Source organism: Bos mutus, chromosome 6 (assembly GCF_027580195.1).
Source record: "Bos mutus isolate GX-2022 chromosome 6, NWIPB_WYAK_1.1, whole genome shotgun sequence".
In the NCBI taxonomy this organism is placed as follows: domain Eukaryota; kingdom Metazoa; phylum Chordata; class Mammalia; order Artiodactyla; family Bovidae; genus Bos; species Bos mutus.
Genome location: NC_091622.1, coordinates 84978459 through 84993524, shown reverse-complemented (window position 1 = coordinate 84993524; position 15066 = coordinate 84978459).

Below are 15066 nucleotides of genomic sequence, written 5' to 3'. Positions count from 1 at the left end.
TTACAGGATATGGTTCAGAATATTATCTATAGTTATTGAGGAGTAATTAAAAGTTCTTGGCTATGCTTAATGTCTAAACTATTATTATTTAGTCTGATTGGATTATTTTCCTCAGTTTCTACATTTAATGTAGTTTCTACATTTTCTCACTTCTCTGATTAAGCTTGTTCTTTGGCTAAAGTCTTCCACAGACAAAAGGCAGATAGAGGACGTGGAGGAACAAGGACCATAGGGTCCTGCTCTGTTTCAATACTCTCATGGACCCATAGCCAGGCAACGAAGGACTGGTAGCCAGGAAGAATCTAAAAATGTTACAATCTAAGATACTTAAGTGAGTTAAAACAAGTAGTCATCAACTTCTTTGAAGAATTTAAGGACTTCTTTATTAAGCTTTATAGAGTACATATCTCATCTCAATTCATGTAATATCACTACATCCTGAGAGATTTTAGAGAGGAAAAAGATAACATTAATCTTTCTGAGAGAAGAGAAACTTATTCTTTGGGAAAGGTTTGGCAATGAGTGACCTGCCATTGCCCAGCTAAATTTTCTCTGGGTCTCATTCAGCCAAACTTGGATCACTTTGGCCTTGAAAATGCAGGATATTGTCTATTTCTCAATTCCCTATTTAAAACTTCAGGTAAAATCACACAGCATGAGGGTGAAAGGAAAACCAAGTCATTAAAGAACAAAACAAAATAAAGCTTTTAAAAAAAACACACATATACAAATGCACCTATATGCAGTTATATTTTTAGTGAAAGTTCATGCTTGTTATCTTATTTCTAATATATATTTTGTTTAGGCTGGCCAGCAAGACCTTATAATGTGGAGTTGTTTATGCTTTCAAGAGCTGAGATGATGAACTCATTAATTCCTTCATTGCTATGGCACTGGAAAGCTGTTTCCTGGATTTTATTAGGCCCCAGGGATCCCAGATGAAGAGTATTGTTAACTCTTTACCATAAAATTCTTATGTTAAAAGTCCCTGAAAATAAAAAAGTGGCTAATGGCAAATGGCACTTCCTGACTATATACAGTTAATTACTGTATATATAAAAGAAGATATAAAAAAGATATAAAATATAACATATTATTTAACTTTAGAACATCTGTATAAGATGAAGTTAAATTATCTCCAGTCAAAAGCTAAAGTTGCCAAGCACTTATAGGGTTAATAACTTGTTCAAGACTGACTATGAAGCAGAGGTCAAATGTAAAACTTAGATCTACTATCTCTTTTTGTGTGGAACTAACAGCAGCATGAATTGTTCTTTAGGGTAAGGAGTATGTATTTTTCTGCTGATTTGAGACAGTGTTGATGTTAATAAAGAGCATGAACTTTGAGATTATGATGGTGTGAGTGGCAGCAATATGATAATAATCCTGGTAATAGTTAACTATTTTGAGTAATTTTTATGTGCCAGACAGCATGCTTCATCTTTATACATGTTAAATTACTTCATTTATGACATTATGACAATGAAAATGACACAGTGACAATGGTTTTATGAATTGGATACTATCTATTAAAATGAAGACTTTTTATGCTCAAAAAAACAAAAACAAATTTACTTTCCCAAAGCTACATAGGTGGTAAATTAAAAAATTTTTATAACAGTGGCCTTTCCAGTACAAAGGTAAATGCTTCCATCAATAGTGTGTTATTTCCCAACATTTGAAACTTGATTTCAACATTTAAAATTTTGTGTAGTTGGGCAAGCTGCATAAACTCTAGAAATTTGTTATGATTATATGAATTTCAAAGCTATTATTATCAAGTTCAAGTGCAAATGTATGTTACAGAAATTACAATGCCTGTAAATGTTCAATAAATATTAATCTTATTCATAGCCATGCTGTGATGTTGTTCCATGTTGTTTTAGCTAATTAAATTCAATACTTGTAGTATAAGTGAGTGAAAGACGCTCAGTCATGTCTGACGCTTTGCAACCCCATGGACTGTAGCCCTCCAGGCTCCTCTGTCCATGGAATTCTCCAGGCAAGAATACTGAAGTGGGTAGCCATTCCCTTCTCCAGATAATCTTCTTGATCCAGAATGTGTGGGCAGATTCTTTACCATCTGAGCCACCAAGGAAACCCAATTGTAATATAGACTAAGGTTATTTATAAGACAGAGTGTGGGAAAGGAACACAGCCTCATTTCTAGGTATACAGCAAACAAAGAGCAAAAAACAGTGGAAAGTCATATAATGGAATTATTTATTGCAGAGATAAGCTACCAATGATCATATGAAAACTAAATATGAGGTAAGCAGCTCAGGGTCATACAGCTGGTTCATGGGAGAAGTGTGCTAAATGCCTTTCTTCAGCTTCCCAAGGCTGTGCTTTGAAGAGCCCCACAAATAGTTTTCCTAACATTAAAGTATTTTAGCTTTCATCTATTTATAAAAGAGCTAATAAAATGTGTCATTTTAAGGTCAAGTTCTGCTAAATATCAAAGTATCACTTTTAAAAGAACAATGTATTCATTTATCATGTTTAATATTCATTTTTCTATGATTAAGGCATATCCTTAATATCTTTTGGTACATCATATCCTTTGGTACAATATTTCATTATTTTAATTCTGTAATGGGCTTGAGAGTGAATTGTTTTGTTCAGGTTAATGTGGTCTAACATTGGCTTTTATCAATGCGAAGGATACTATATTATTTCTAGGTCATATAATTAACCTCCAGAGATAGTTACATTTCAAGGGACATTTTTCAAAGAAGTAAACAAAAGATGTCTAGGGAAAACAGCCATTTTTTTCCCAACATTTTGTGAGCTTTCACCAACTCAATTTCTTTTAAACAGAGTAAATTATACACCACTCAAAAGTATCATTCTTTTAATGATTTTGTGGCTCTGACTTGTAACTTCAGGATACTCATTTACAGCTTTCAGGAGTTTAAAGGTAAGTTAAATTTGATTACCTTTCTTCGATGAATACTTTCAGTATTTTTAGGAGTCATAATGCTACTTTAGAACATTGAACACATGCAAAATTTAAATTCAATTCAGGAAATATTAAAAGACACTGATATTATTAGTTTACCTTCTATGTATGATCCATAATAACCAGATATTGGCAAAAACACAAATATTCCAAAAGTTACCAAAACTTGTGTATAAATTAAATTAAAACATTTCATTGTACAATTCTCATACATGAAACAAGGTGAAAAATGCATAATATCTCCCTTAAGAAATGGTTCCAAATGAAATTTTACATAAGCAGTTAAATATATATGAATATTGAATGAAAACAAACATTATTAAAAGAAATCATTAGTGTAATTCAGTTGTTCTAAAAGTCATTCCCTATGTTCTTTAGTAATCTTTTCCATGTGTTTATGAAGCACTTTATTGTATGTGATATTGAGCAAAAAATAATGCTGATTTTCTATTTTTTCTACTTTAAATATTTCTTGTATCTCTAATTAGCTAAGCCTCATGGTCAAAATCTACAACTTGTAGTATAGGTCTACCAACCACCTTACCGCAATTTCACACTTCTCTTATGTCACTGTATTAACATTTATTTCTTCAGTGTTTATATTTAAAAGGTAGTATAGAATAGTAATTAAGATTGCTGGCTCTGTCATCAGACTATGTGGGTTCAAACCCAGTCCTGCCACATACTGTGATGTTACTTGGACAAGTTACTGAAGCTTTCTCTATGTGGATTTTCCCCTGGGTAAAATAGGGGTAATAGAACTTAAATTAGAAGATTTAAAAAAATGATTAAATAACATAATACATGCACTGAAAGCAGAGTTGTGTGTTTATATGCATATGTGTATGAATGTGCATGTATTTTGAATAATTAATTAGAATGCAAACTCCTTGTTGATTGGGTCTATGACCTACTGCCACTTCCCAGTATATCCCAAAGTACTAACTTGATGATCAAAATTATAGCTGTAAGATAAAATAATTAAATTCTTGATTATTCCACCTAGAATATTGGAGTAGTTTCATTTCATTTCAGGATACATTTATTAGGACTTCCCAGATGTCTCAAGTAGATATCTCAAGTAGTAGAGAATCCCCCTGCCAATGCAAGAGGTACAGGAGAAGATTCCTGGATCAAGCAGATGCCCTGGAGTGGGAAATGGCAACTTGCTCCAGTATTCTTGCTTGGAAAACTCCATGGACAAGGAGCCTGGGGGCTACAGAGCCTGGTGGGCTACAGTCCATGGTATCACAAAGAGTCAGGCCCGAATGAGTGATAGAGCACAATCATGACAAATGCAATTACATTTATTCATCTCATTACAGCAAAGGCCTTGGAATTACAAAGTCAAATATATATTCCAATCTAGGGACAAGAACCTAAGTTCTGATTAGGGAAGTGAAAGTGAAAGTGAAGTCACTCAGTCGTGTCTGACTCTTTGTGACCCCATGGACTGTAGCCCACCAGGCTTCTCTGTCCATGGGATTCTCTGGGCAAGGATACTGGAGTGGGTTGCCATTTCCTTCTCCAGATTAGGGAAGTAGACCCTGTAAACAGACAATAACAAAATATTAAAATATATAAAATAATATCAGTATATTCAATATATGGAAATGGAGAAGAAAAAGTGACTAATTTTGTCTTTAGGTCACCAAGAGAGCTTTTCAGAGGATGTGAAACTTGTACAAGTATTTAAGAAAAAAATAAGAGTTGTCTGGATCAGTTTAGTTCAGTCACTCAGTCCTGTCCAACTCTGTAACCCCATGAACTATAGCACCCCAGGCCTCCCTGTCCATCACCAACTCCCAGAGTTCACCCAAATTCATGTCCATTGAGTAGATGATGCCATCCAACCATCTTATCCTCTGTTGTCCCCTTCTCCTCCTGCCCTCAATCTTTCCCAGCATCAGGGTCTATTCCAATGAGTCAGCTCTTGGCATCAGGTGGCCAAAGTATTGGAGTTTCAGCTTCAACATCAGTCCTTCCAATGAACACCCAGGACTAATCTTCTTTAGGATGGACTGGTTGGATCTCCTTTCAGTCCAAGGGACTATCAAGAGTTTTCTCCAACACCACAGTTCCAAAGCATCAATTTTTCTGTGCTCAGCTTTCTTTATAGTCCAACTCTCATATCCATACACGACTACTGGAAAAACCATAGCCTTGATGAGATGGACCTTTGTTGGCAAAGCAATGTCTTTGCTTTTGAATATGCTATCTAGGTTGGTCATAACTTTCCTTCCAAGGAATAATCTTTTAATTTAATGGCTGCAATCACCGTCTGCAGTGATTTTAAGAGAAGAGTATCAGCTCAAAGACAGAATCATACAAATGCAGCAGCTAGATAGAAGGATATGGATCTTTTTTTTTTTTTTTAATAGGGAGGGTCAGAGAAGTTTAAGTGTAAAAACCATTGCTAAATTCTCTAAACTTTCTCCTTTCAACATGGGGTTTTGATTAGGTGTTACAGAGATCATGATGGTTAGCAGGTGAAAGGGAGGAACTGAATTTAGAGATAAGGAGACTAATTCTAAGACTATTGCCTTAGTACATTATGGATGATGATAAGGGCCAAAAAGTAAGACTCAGGAGAAGGGAGATAATAATAATGACAGTATTAACAATGGCTGTGCTGTGTTCAGTCTTTGTCCAACTCTTTACAACCCCCATGGACTGCACCCCACTAGGCTACACTATCCAAGAATTCTCCAGGCAAGAATACTGAAGTAGGTTGCCATGCCTTCCTCCACGAGATCTTCCCAACCCAGGGATCGAACCCAGGTCTCCTGCCCAAGAATACTGGAGTGGGTAGCCTATTCTTCCTGACCCAGGAATTGAACTGGGTATCCTGCCTTGCAGCAGATTGTTCACCACTCAAGCTACCAAGGAAGCCCTAACAACGGCTACCATTTATCAAATATATACCATGTTTTATGAGCATTCGTGTTATATCTGTCATCTTATTTTCCCATCACAATAGCTTTATAAAGTAAATAAGTTACCACTGCTGTTTTAAATTGATGAATTGAACTTAAATTTGTGATTTGTCCAGAGTCCTCCTGATAATAAACAACAGACCTGGCACATAAATTTGAATTAGAGACTTTACAGTCTTAACAGCTGAGTTAGTTCATGAAGAGAAGGTGCTTTTCTCAGGGATTTGTTGTTGTTTAGTTGCTCAGTTATTCCAACTCTTTTGCAAGCCCGTTGACTCAGTAACACATCAGGCTCCTCTGTTCATGGAGTTTTCCAGGCAAAAATACTGTCATGGGTTGCCATTTACTTTTCCGGGGAATCTTCCCCAGCCAGGGATCAAACTCATGTCTCCTGCATTGGCAGGCAGACTTTTTACCAGTGAGCCACGGGGGAAGCCCCTTTACTGGGGATATTTGAAAGATCATGTTGATGTATGGCAAAACCAATACAATATTGTAAAGTAAAATAAAATAAAATAAAAAGAAAGATAAAAAGATCTGTGAGCCAAATGGTTTTGGAAGAGTCTGCTGCTGCTGCTACGTCGCTTCAGTCGTGTCCGACTCTGTGCAACCCCATGGACTGCAGCCCACCAGGCTCCTCCGTCCCCGGGATTCTCCAGGCAAGAATACTGGAGTGGGTTGCCATTTCCTTCTCCAATGCCTGAAAGTGGAAAGTGAAAGTGAAGTCGCTCAATCGTGTCTGACTCTTAGTGACTCCATGGACTGCAGCCTACCAGGCTCCTCTATACATGGGATTTTCTGGGCAGCAGTACTGGAGTGGGGTGCCATTGCTTTCTCCTTTGGAAGAGTCAAGGAGAAGGTCAAATCTAACATGGCACCCAGATTTCAGACTTAGGTGGTGAGGTGAACGTGGTGTTATCAAAATATGAGGTATATAGGGATTCTAGGATAAGAACTCAGAGAAGGCAATGGCACCTTAGTAGCGACTTAGCAGCAGCAGCAGCAGCAGGATAAGAACTGGTTTGCTGGAGAGTGAGGTTATTGAGTTAAATTTGCTGTTATTGAATTTAGACTTGACTGAGAAATGCTGGGGGAAGACAGGTGGTAGCAGTTGGATGCCTAGGCCAGGAGCTCAGAACAGAAACCTAAAAAAATAATGGTAAATATTATCTTCTAGAGGCATCGGTTTACAGGTGGTTGTTAAAACCATAGAAAAAATGTGCAAAATAACATAAGGGAGCCAACCATGGGATTTCAAAGAAAAACAATACCTCTGTTCTAAATAGGTAGAAATATTTTGGGTATTTTTGAAAACAGAATAAACAGAGATGAGAAATTGTTCTATACTATCCGTGGTATGCTTGGCTATACTGCAAAAAAAAAAAAAAAAAAAATCAAATACCAAACTATCTATGGTTTAACACAATAAATACTTATTTTTCACTGTCACTGTCTGAGGAAGATATCTCAAACACTTGTACCTGAGTGTTTGAACACGTATGCTCCCAGGGCTCCAAGGCAGTAGAACAGAAGACTGGAGGGTAGAGGCATGGTTTTACATTACCCACAGCCCATCAACTAGAACTCAGGTCCATGCTCTCTATCTAACTGGCTAGAGAGACTGAAAGATAGTCTTGATGCTCAGAAAGAGATAAAGGTGTTGTGAATGCACTGCACCTCCCTGGCTAGCCCTTCCTCTATCACCAGTGCCTGGAAATAGTATTTGATGTTCAGTGTGTGTGTATGTGCTCAATCATGTCTGACTCTTTGTGACCCCATGGACTGTAGCCTACCAGGCTCCTCTGTCCATGGGATTATCAGGCAAGAATATTGGAGTGAATTGCCATTTCCTCCTCCAGGGTGCACATTTTAAACTTCACATTTCTTATGCTTTTTTTTTTCACAGTTAGGAATTCAGGAAACTTAGCCAAGACCAACAGAAAATACTGCAGTACTATGGGGCTTCCCTGGTGGCTCAGAGGTTAAAGCGTCTGCCTCCAATGTGGGAGACCCGGGTTCGATCCTTGGGTCGGGAAGATCCCCTGGAGAAGAAAATGGCAACCCACTCCACTGTTCTTGCTTGGAGAATCCCATGGACAGAGGAGCTTGGTAGGCTATAGTCCACGGGGTCGCAAACAGTTGGACTCGACTGAGTGACTTCACTTTCACAGTACAATTATATCATAGGCCAACACAGTCATAAATTTGCTTTTGAGATATGCCAAACACAAAAATTAACTTATCATTATCTACTGGTATTGCAACTTTGTGGTCTTTAAAAATCCTCAAATTCTTGGTTAAAAAAAGATAACTAATATCTATTGCAATTATATAATCCTTTTTCAATAATGTTCAGAAACATTGCAGAATCAGTTTTACCACCAAGCTCTTACATGAGGACAAAACTGCTTTTAAAACTAGGCACTGTGGCAGGTTAGTGGACATACCTATTCTGGTAAATTCTAACCAGAAACCTGGTATATCCTGGACACATTAATCACCCAGAAATGACCTGAAATTTCTAGCTTCTGCTTCAGCAATATGTGAACCATGAACTTCCATATGTTCAAGCTGGTTTTAGAAAAGGCAGAGGAACCAGAGATCAAATTGCCAACATCTGATGGATCATCAAAAAAGCAAGAGAGTTCCAGAAAAACATCTACCTCTGCTTTGTTGACTATGCCAAAACCTTTGACTGTGTGGATCACAATAAACTGTGGAAAATTCTGAAAGAGATGGGAATACCAGACCACCTGACCTGCCTCTTGAGAAACCTATATGCAGGTCTGGAAGCAACAGTTAGAACTGAACATGGAACAACAGACTGATTCCAAATAGGAAAAGGAGCACATCAAGGCTATATATGTCACCCTGTTTATTTAATTTATATGCAGAGTACATCATGAGAAATGCTGGGCTGGAAGAAGCACAAGCTGGAATCAAGATTGCCAGGAGAAAGATCAATAACCTCAGATATGCAGATGACACCACCCTTATGGCAGAAAGTGAAGAGGAACTAAAAAGCCTCTTGATGAAGGTTAAAGAGGAGAGTGAAAAAGTTGGCTTAAAGCTAGACATTCAGAAAACTAAGATCATGGCATCCGGTCCCATCACTTCACGGCAAATAGATGGGGAAACAGTGGAAACAGTGTCAGACTTTATATTTGGGGGCTCCAAAATCACTGCAGATGGTGATTTCAGCCATGAAATTAAAAGACGCTTACTCCTTGGAAGGAAAGTTATGACCAACCTAGATAGCATATTAAAAAACAGAAATATTACTTTGCCAACAAAGGTCCGTCTAGTCAAGGCTATGGTTTTTTTCAGTGGTCATGTATGGATGTGAGAATTGGACTGTGAAGAAGGCTGAGCACCAAAGAATTGATGCTTTTAAACTGTGGTGTTGGAGAAGACTCTTGAGAGTCCCTTGGACTGCAAGGAGATCCAACCAGTCCATTCTAAAGGAGACCAGTCCTGGGTGTTCATTGGAAGGACTGATGCTGAGGCTGAAACTCCAATACTTTGGCCACCTCATGCAAAGAGTTGACTCATTGGAAAGGACCCTGATGCTGGGAGGGATTGGGGGCAGGAGGCGAAAGGAACGACAGAGGATGAGATGGCTGGATGGCATCACCGACTTGATGCACATGAGTTTGAGTGAACTCTGGGAGTTGGTGATGGACAGGGAGGCCTGGTGTGCTGCAATTCATGGGGTCGCAGAGTCGGACATGACTTAGTGACTGAACTGAACTCACCCTAATTTGGGAAAGTATTCATACACTCCTCACTTTCTACATTCCAGGCATACAGACATTACTGAAACAGAGCAGGACCCCATGATCCTTGCCCCCACACCTTGTCCTCTTCCTGCCTTTTGTCTATGGAAAAATTTTGTCAAAAAGAAAGTTTGATAAGAAAAATGAGAAATGTGGGGGAAAAAAGAAAAACAGTCAAAGGAGACTAAATAATAATAGTGTAGCCATTAAACACTTTCAAGGTAATTCAGTGCTAAAGAATCCACCTGCTAATGCAGAAGACATGGGAAAGGTATGTTCTATTCCTGGGTCAGAAAGATCCCCTGGAGGAGGACATGGCAACTCTCTCCAGTGTTCTTGCCCGGGAAACCCCATGGACAGAAGAGGCTAGAGGGCTATAGTCCATAGTGTTGCACAGAGTTGGAGACAACTGAAGCAACTTAGCACAGTATTAAACATAGTCAAGGACTGTTAGTTCTTTCTTAAGAGATATAGACAATATTTTGGGCCATATCGTGTGAGCTGTCTTATAGATACTAAAGCAACAGGTGGAGAACTACATGATGACCAGACTGTACCCAGGACATAAGCTGCCACAGTGCTGAGAATTGGCCCTCAGATAGATGGGAGCAAATGGACCTTGGAACTGAAGATAAACTGTACCTAAAATAATCATGATGACGCTGGGCAGATCACCAATGATCAATTTAAAAATGAACATCAGAGTTGACTGTATTTCTACATGTAGCCTCCCCTCTTCTGTCTAGAAAAGCTCTCACCCTCTGCTTGCTGGGGAGAGTTGGAATTCTGATAGATGTCCACCACCTCCCTCCCACTTACCAGCATCTTAAATAAAGTAAACTTTGCTTTCATCAACCCGGCCTGTTTATTGACTTTACAGCAGTAAGCAACTGGAACACACCCCACACCGTTTTTGGTAACAGATTTTGGCGCCCAATGAGGGGCTGTCTCCTGTGCTTTCCTGGCACCTGGCTGTCCTGCGGTTTTCAAGGGGGAGCTGTGGTTGTGACAGTATATTAACCTGCTGCTAGTGGCTAGCTAGCCCTAAGTAGGGGATTTGGGAGATGTTCCTGCTGCTAAGGCACTTCAGTCGTGTCCGACTTTGTGCGACCCCATAGACGGCAGCCCACCAGGCTCCCCTGTCCCTGGGATTCTCCAGGCAAGAACACTGGAGTGGGTTGCCATTTCCTTCTCCAGTGCATGGAAGTGAAAAGTGAAAGTGAAGTCACTCAGTCATGTCTGACTCTTAGCGACCCCATGGACTGCAGCCTACCAGGCTCCTCCATCCATGGGATATTCCAGGCAAGAGTACTGGAGTGGGGTGCCACTGCCTTGTCCAGGTAGATGTTCCTAGCAGCTGCCAAAACCATTTGTTTTGAGGGTCTTCCCTATTTCTCCCCTGCTTGGCACTTGCTGGCAACTTAAGCTTTTTCTGGGTGTAGTGGAAACATATTTGCAACAAGCTGATGAACTCCAATACTGGATAAGTCCACCGATGTGCACATTGGCGACCTTCCTATTTGTGAGTGCCAGTGGGCATTCTTGCTAATTGGTTCTGATGTGCATCTGATATTGAGGACCGTTTATGAGCACTGATTGCTATTTGGGCATTCTTGCCAGTGCCAGTTTGCAATTGACAGTGTCTGCTGGATATTAAATATTAATATTCAATAAGAATTTTAAAATTTATTTTACTTTCACAACATTGTCCTTTATGTCAGTATGTATGAGCTTGGTGACAAAAAAAGTAACAATAATAACAATACATGGTTCTAGAAAATATAAAATAAAAATCCTGGTAGCTAGTCAAGGACTTGCTGTGCATTTTTTTGGTTTTTCTCTGACATGTTTTGACACAGTGGATAATATGGCTGGGAAGGCTCTTACTATTTCATCTGCTGAAAAGACTGACCTTTGCAAAAGCTGCGTGGTTGAGAATAAATCTTTTTATATTAAGTGACTCACATATAGTAAGAATCTGGTAAACATTAATGGACTGAATACAAATTGATGGCATTTCCAGAAACTTCCCCAGGAAGATCATATTATCTCCTCTAGAAATCCTCTACTAGCATAGATATATTTCATATGTGATTATATTACAGAGCACAAAGAGCCTGAAACGCATAGGATGAATTGCAAAACAAGACAATTTAATAGGGCAGGTGGAGGATTGAAAAGCAAGTCAATGTCTCGCTCAGCCTTTACATATTGATTTAAAAAGTGTTAATTACGTATTTCATAGCAATACCCTGAAACATTTCTCATTTTGATAGTTTTTAATACATAAGAGAAAAACAAAAAATAATTTGGAAACTTGGAGTAAAGAGCCTGCGTTTTAGTACCAGCCTATAAACTATTTCTTGTGGAAGGGAAGCTGTGGGTAACTGGGAAGAAATAAATTAGGGCAACTGGAAACCTGAGGCACAGTATAATAGAAATGTGAAAATAGAGGCTATAAGGTATGAGAAATATTAGGTAGTGGAGCAAACATTAGCTATTTTGAGAAGTTAGTATATAGGAAAAGGAATCAGATCATGGGTTTAATTTATTACATATTAAAAAAAATATTTTTTCTATCTGACTATTCCTCCCATCCCAAGATCTTATTTTGAGCAGGAGGAAAGGATGAGGGATTTGGGGAAAATAAAAGTGTCTGAGCACTGCCACACAAATGTGTCAGTTTCCTGTGTGTTCTGAGGCTAAGTTACTTAAGATAAAATGGCATCTCTTTATGAAATTCTTGTGCTGTAAAATAAATTGGATTTTAACTAGAAAATATTTGTTAAATAGTTTGAACCACAATCTTTCACAAATCAAAGTAAATTTGTTTAATTTGAGGAATTAGATGATACTGTTTTCTTTTTTATTGAGATATAATTGACATATAACATTATAGTGGTTTCAGGTATGCATGCATGCCTGCTAAGTTGCTTCAAGAGTGTCTAACTCTTTGCAACCCTGTGGATTGTATCCCACTGGATTCCTCTCCTGTGGATTGTATCCCACTGGGTTCCTCTGTCCATGGGATTCTCCAGGCAAGAATACTAGAGTTGGTTGCCATGACCTCCTCTAGGGGATCTTTCCGACCCAGGGATCGAACCTGCATCTCTTATATCTCCTGCATTGGCAAGTGGATTCTTTACCACTAGTGCCACCTGGGAGGCCCCAGTTTCAGGTATACAACATAATGATTCAATATTTGCATGTATTGAAAAATAATCTACACAATAAATCCAGTTAACATTCATCACCATGTATAGTTACCAAATATTTTTTCTTGTGATGAGAACTTTTAGGATCTACTCTCTTAACAACTTTCAAGTATGCAATGTAGTATTATTAACTATAGTTTGTGCATGTGTGCTCAGGCATGTCCAACTCTTTGTGATCCCCATGGACCGTAGCCCAACAGGATCTTCTGTCCATGGGATTTCCAGGCAAGAATACTGGGGTGGGTTGCCATTTCCTCCTCCAGGTGGATCTTCCAGATCCAGGGATTGAACCAGTGTCTCCTGCATTTCCTTGTACTGGCAGGCAGATTCTTTACCACTGAGCCACATGGCAAGCCCCTTCAACTATAGTTTCTAGGTTGTAAATTATATCTCCCTAACTTATTCATGTTACAACTAGAAATCTGTACCATTTGACCCTCACTCACTCGTTTTGTTTTCAGAGGGACAGTAGTCTTGAAGCAGGATCTTATTTCCCTGTCCAGGGATTGAATCTAGCTGGCAGCCCACCAGGAGTTAGAGGCTAGAGGCAAAGTTCCCTGATACTTACCCCATTTGAAAGCAAAAAACGTTTCAAGGAGGCAAAAACTGCAAAACAGGTACAAAGTTTACTATTAGAGACACAGTATAATGTATGGAAGAGCACACAGAGAAAGTTTATTTCTGTCAGAAGCAGGATACACACCCCTTAGAGGAGTGCAGGCATCCTGAATGAGGAGCACAGTAAAAATGGTGATTTAAATTGTTGATATAGGACAGAACTTCTAGTCTTTGTTTTCATTTGGCCAATAGTTTTGTTACTTTTTTCACACCTGACTGGTCCTTAGACCCTCCCAAAGATGTGTGTGCCTTTTTGCTAAGATGGATCCCACCACAGAGGCCGATGGGTGCATGTCCACACTTATTATGGGATGGAATCTCCTCCCTTTTTGATGTCCAAGAAGCCTTCCTTCCTATGCATGTGCAGACAGGGAAGTCTTCCTTGACCTCAGGAATGGACACCTTGTCCCTTAGTGTCTGGGTGAAAACAAAGCTTCAATTTTACTTCACTTGATAAACACCAGCTGTCCAGCCCAGGGGCCCATCTATCTCTTAACTCAATTTTGCCCAATCCCTTCCACCTTTGACAATGACCAATCTGTTCTATCTATGAGCTCATTAAAAAAAAAATACTATCATTTTTGGATTACACATGTAAGATCATATGGTACTTGTCTTTGTCTAACTTGTTTCACTTAGCATAATGCCCTCAAGGTCCATTCATGTTATTGCTGAAGAAAAGATTTCAACCTTTTTAATAGTTAAATAATATTCCATTAGATAAATAGATATACATACAAATATCATGGTTTTTTTTTTCGTTTATCCCTTGATGGACACTTAGGTTATTTCCATGTCTTGGCTGTTGTAAATAATTCTGCAGTGAACATGGGGCTGTATATATCTTTTTAAACTACTGTTTTCATTTTCTTTGATTAGAATACTCAGAATTGGAGTCATATGGTAGTTCAATTTTTTTTTTTTTGATGACTCTCCATACTGCTTGCCATATTATTGCACCAATTTACATTTCCACTAAGGTGTGCAAGTGTTGCTTTTTCTCCGCATTTTCCCCAACACTCTGTTGTTTCTTTGATCACAATCATCCTGACAAGTATGAGGTTATATCTCATTGTGGTTTTGATTTGCATTTCCTTGAGAGTGATTTTGAGCATCTTTTCATGTAACTGTTGGTATGTATGTAATATCTTTAGAAAAATATTTCTTTAGATACCCTGCTCACTTTTAAATCATATTGTCTTTTTTTGCTATTGAGTTGTATGAGTTCTATGTATTTTGGATATTAGCCACTTATTAGATAAATAATTTGAAATTATTTTCCAGGTTGCATATTAATTTTGTTACTGGCTTCCTTTGCTGTGCAGAAGCTTTTCAGTTTCAGATGGAGTCCCACTTTTTTTTTTTTTTTTCTTTTTCTTCTTCTGTTACCTTTATTTCTAGTTTCAAATCCAGAAAATCATTTCAAGAGCTTCCAGTCTATGTTTTCTTCTATGAGGTTTATGGTTTTAGGTCTTACATTAGAGTCTTCAATCCATCTTGAGTTAAGTTTTGTGTATGGTGTAAGATAATGGTACCATTTCATTCTTTTGCCTGTAGTT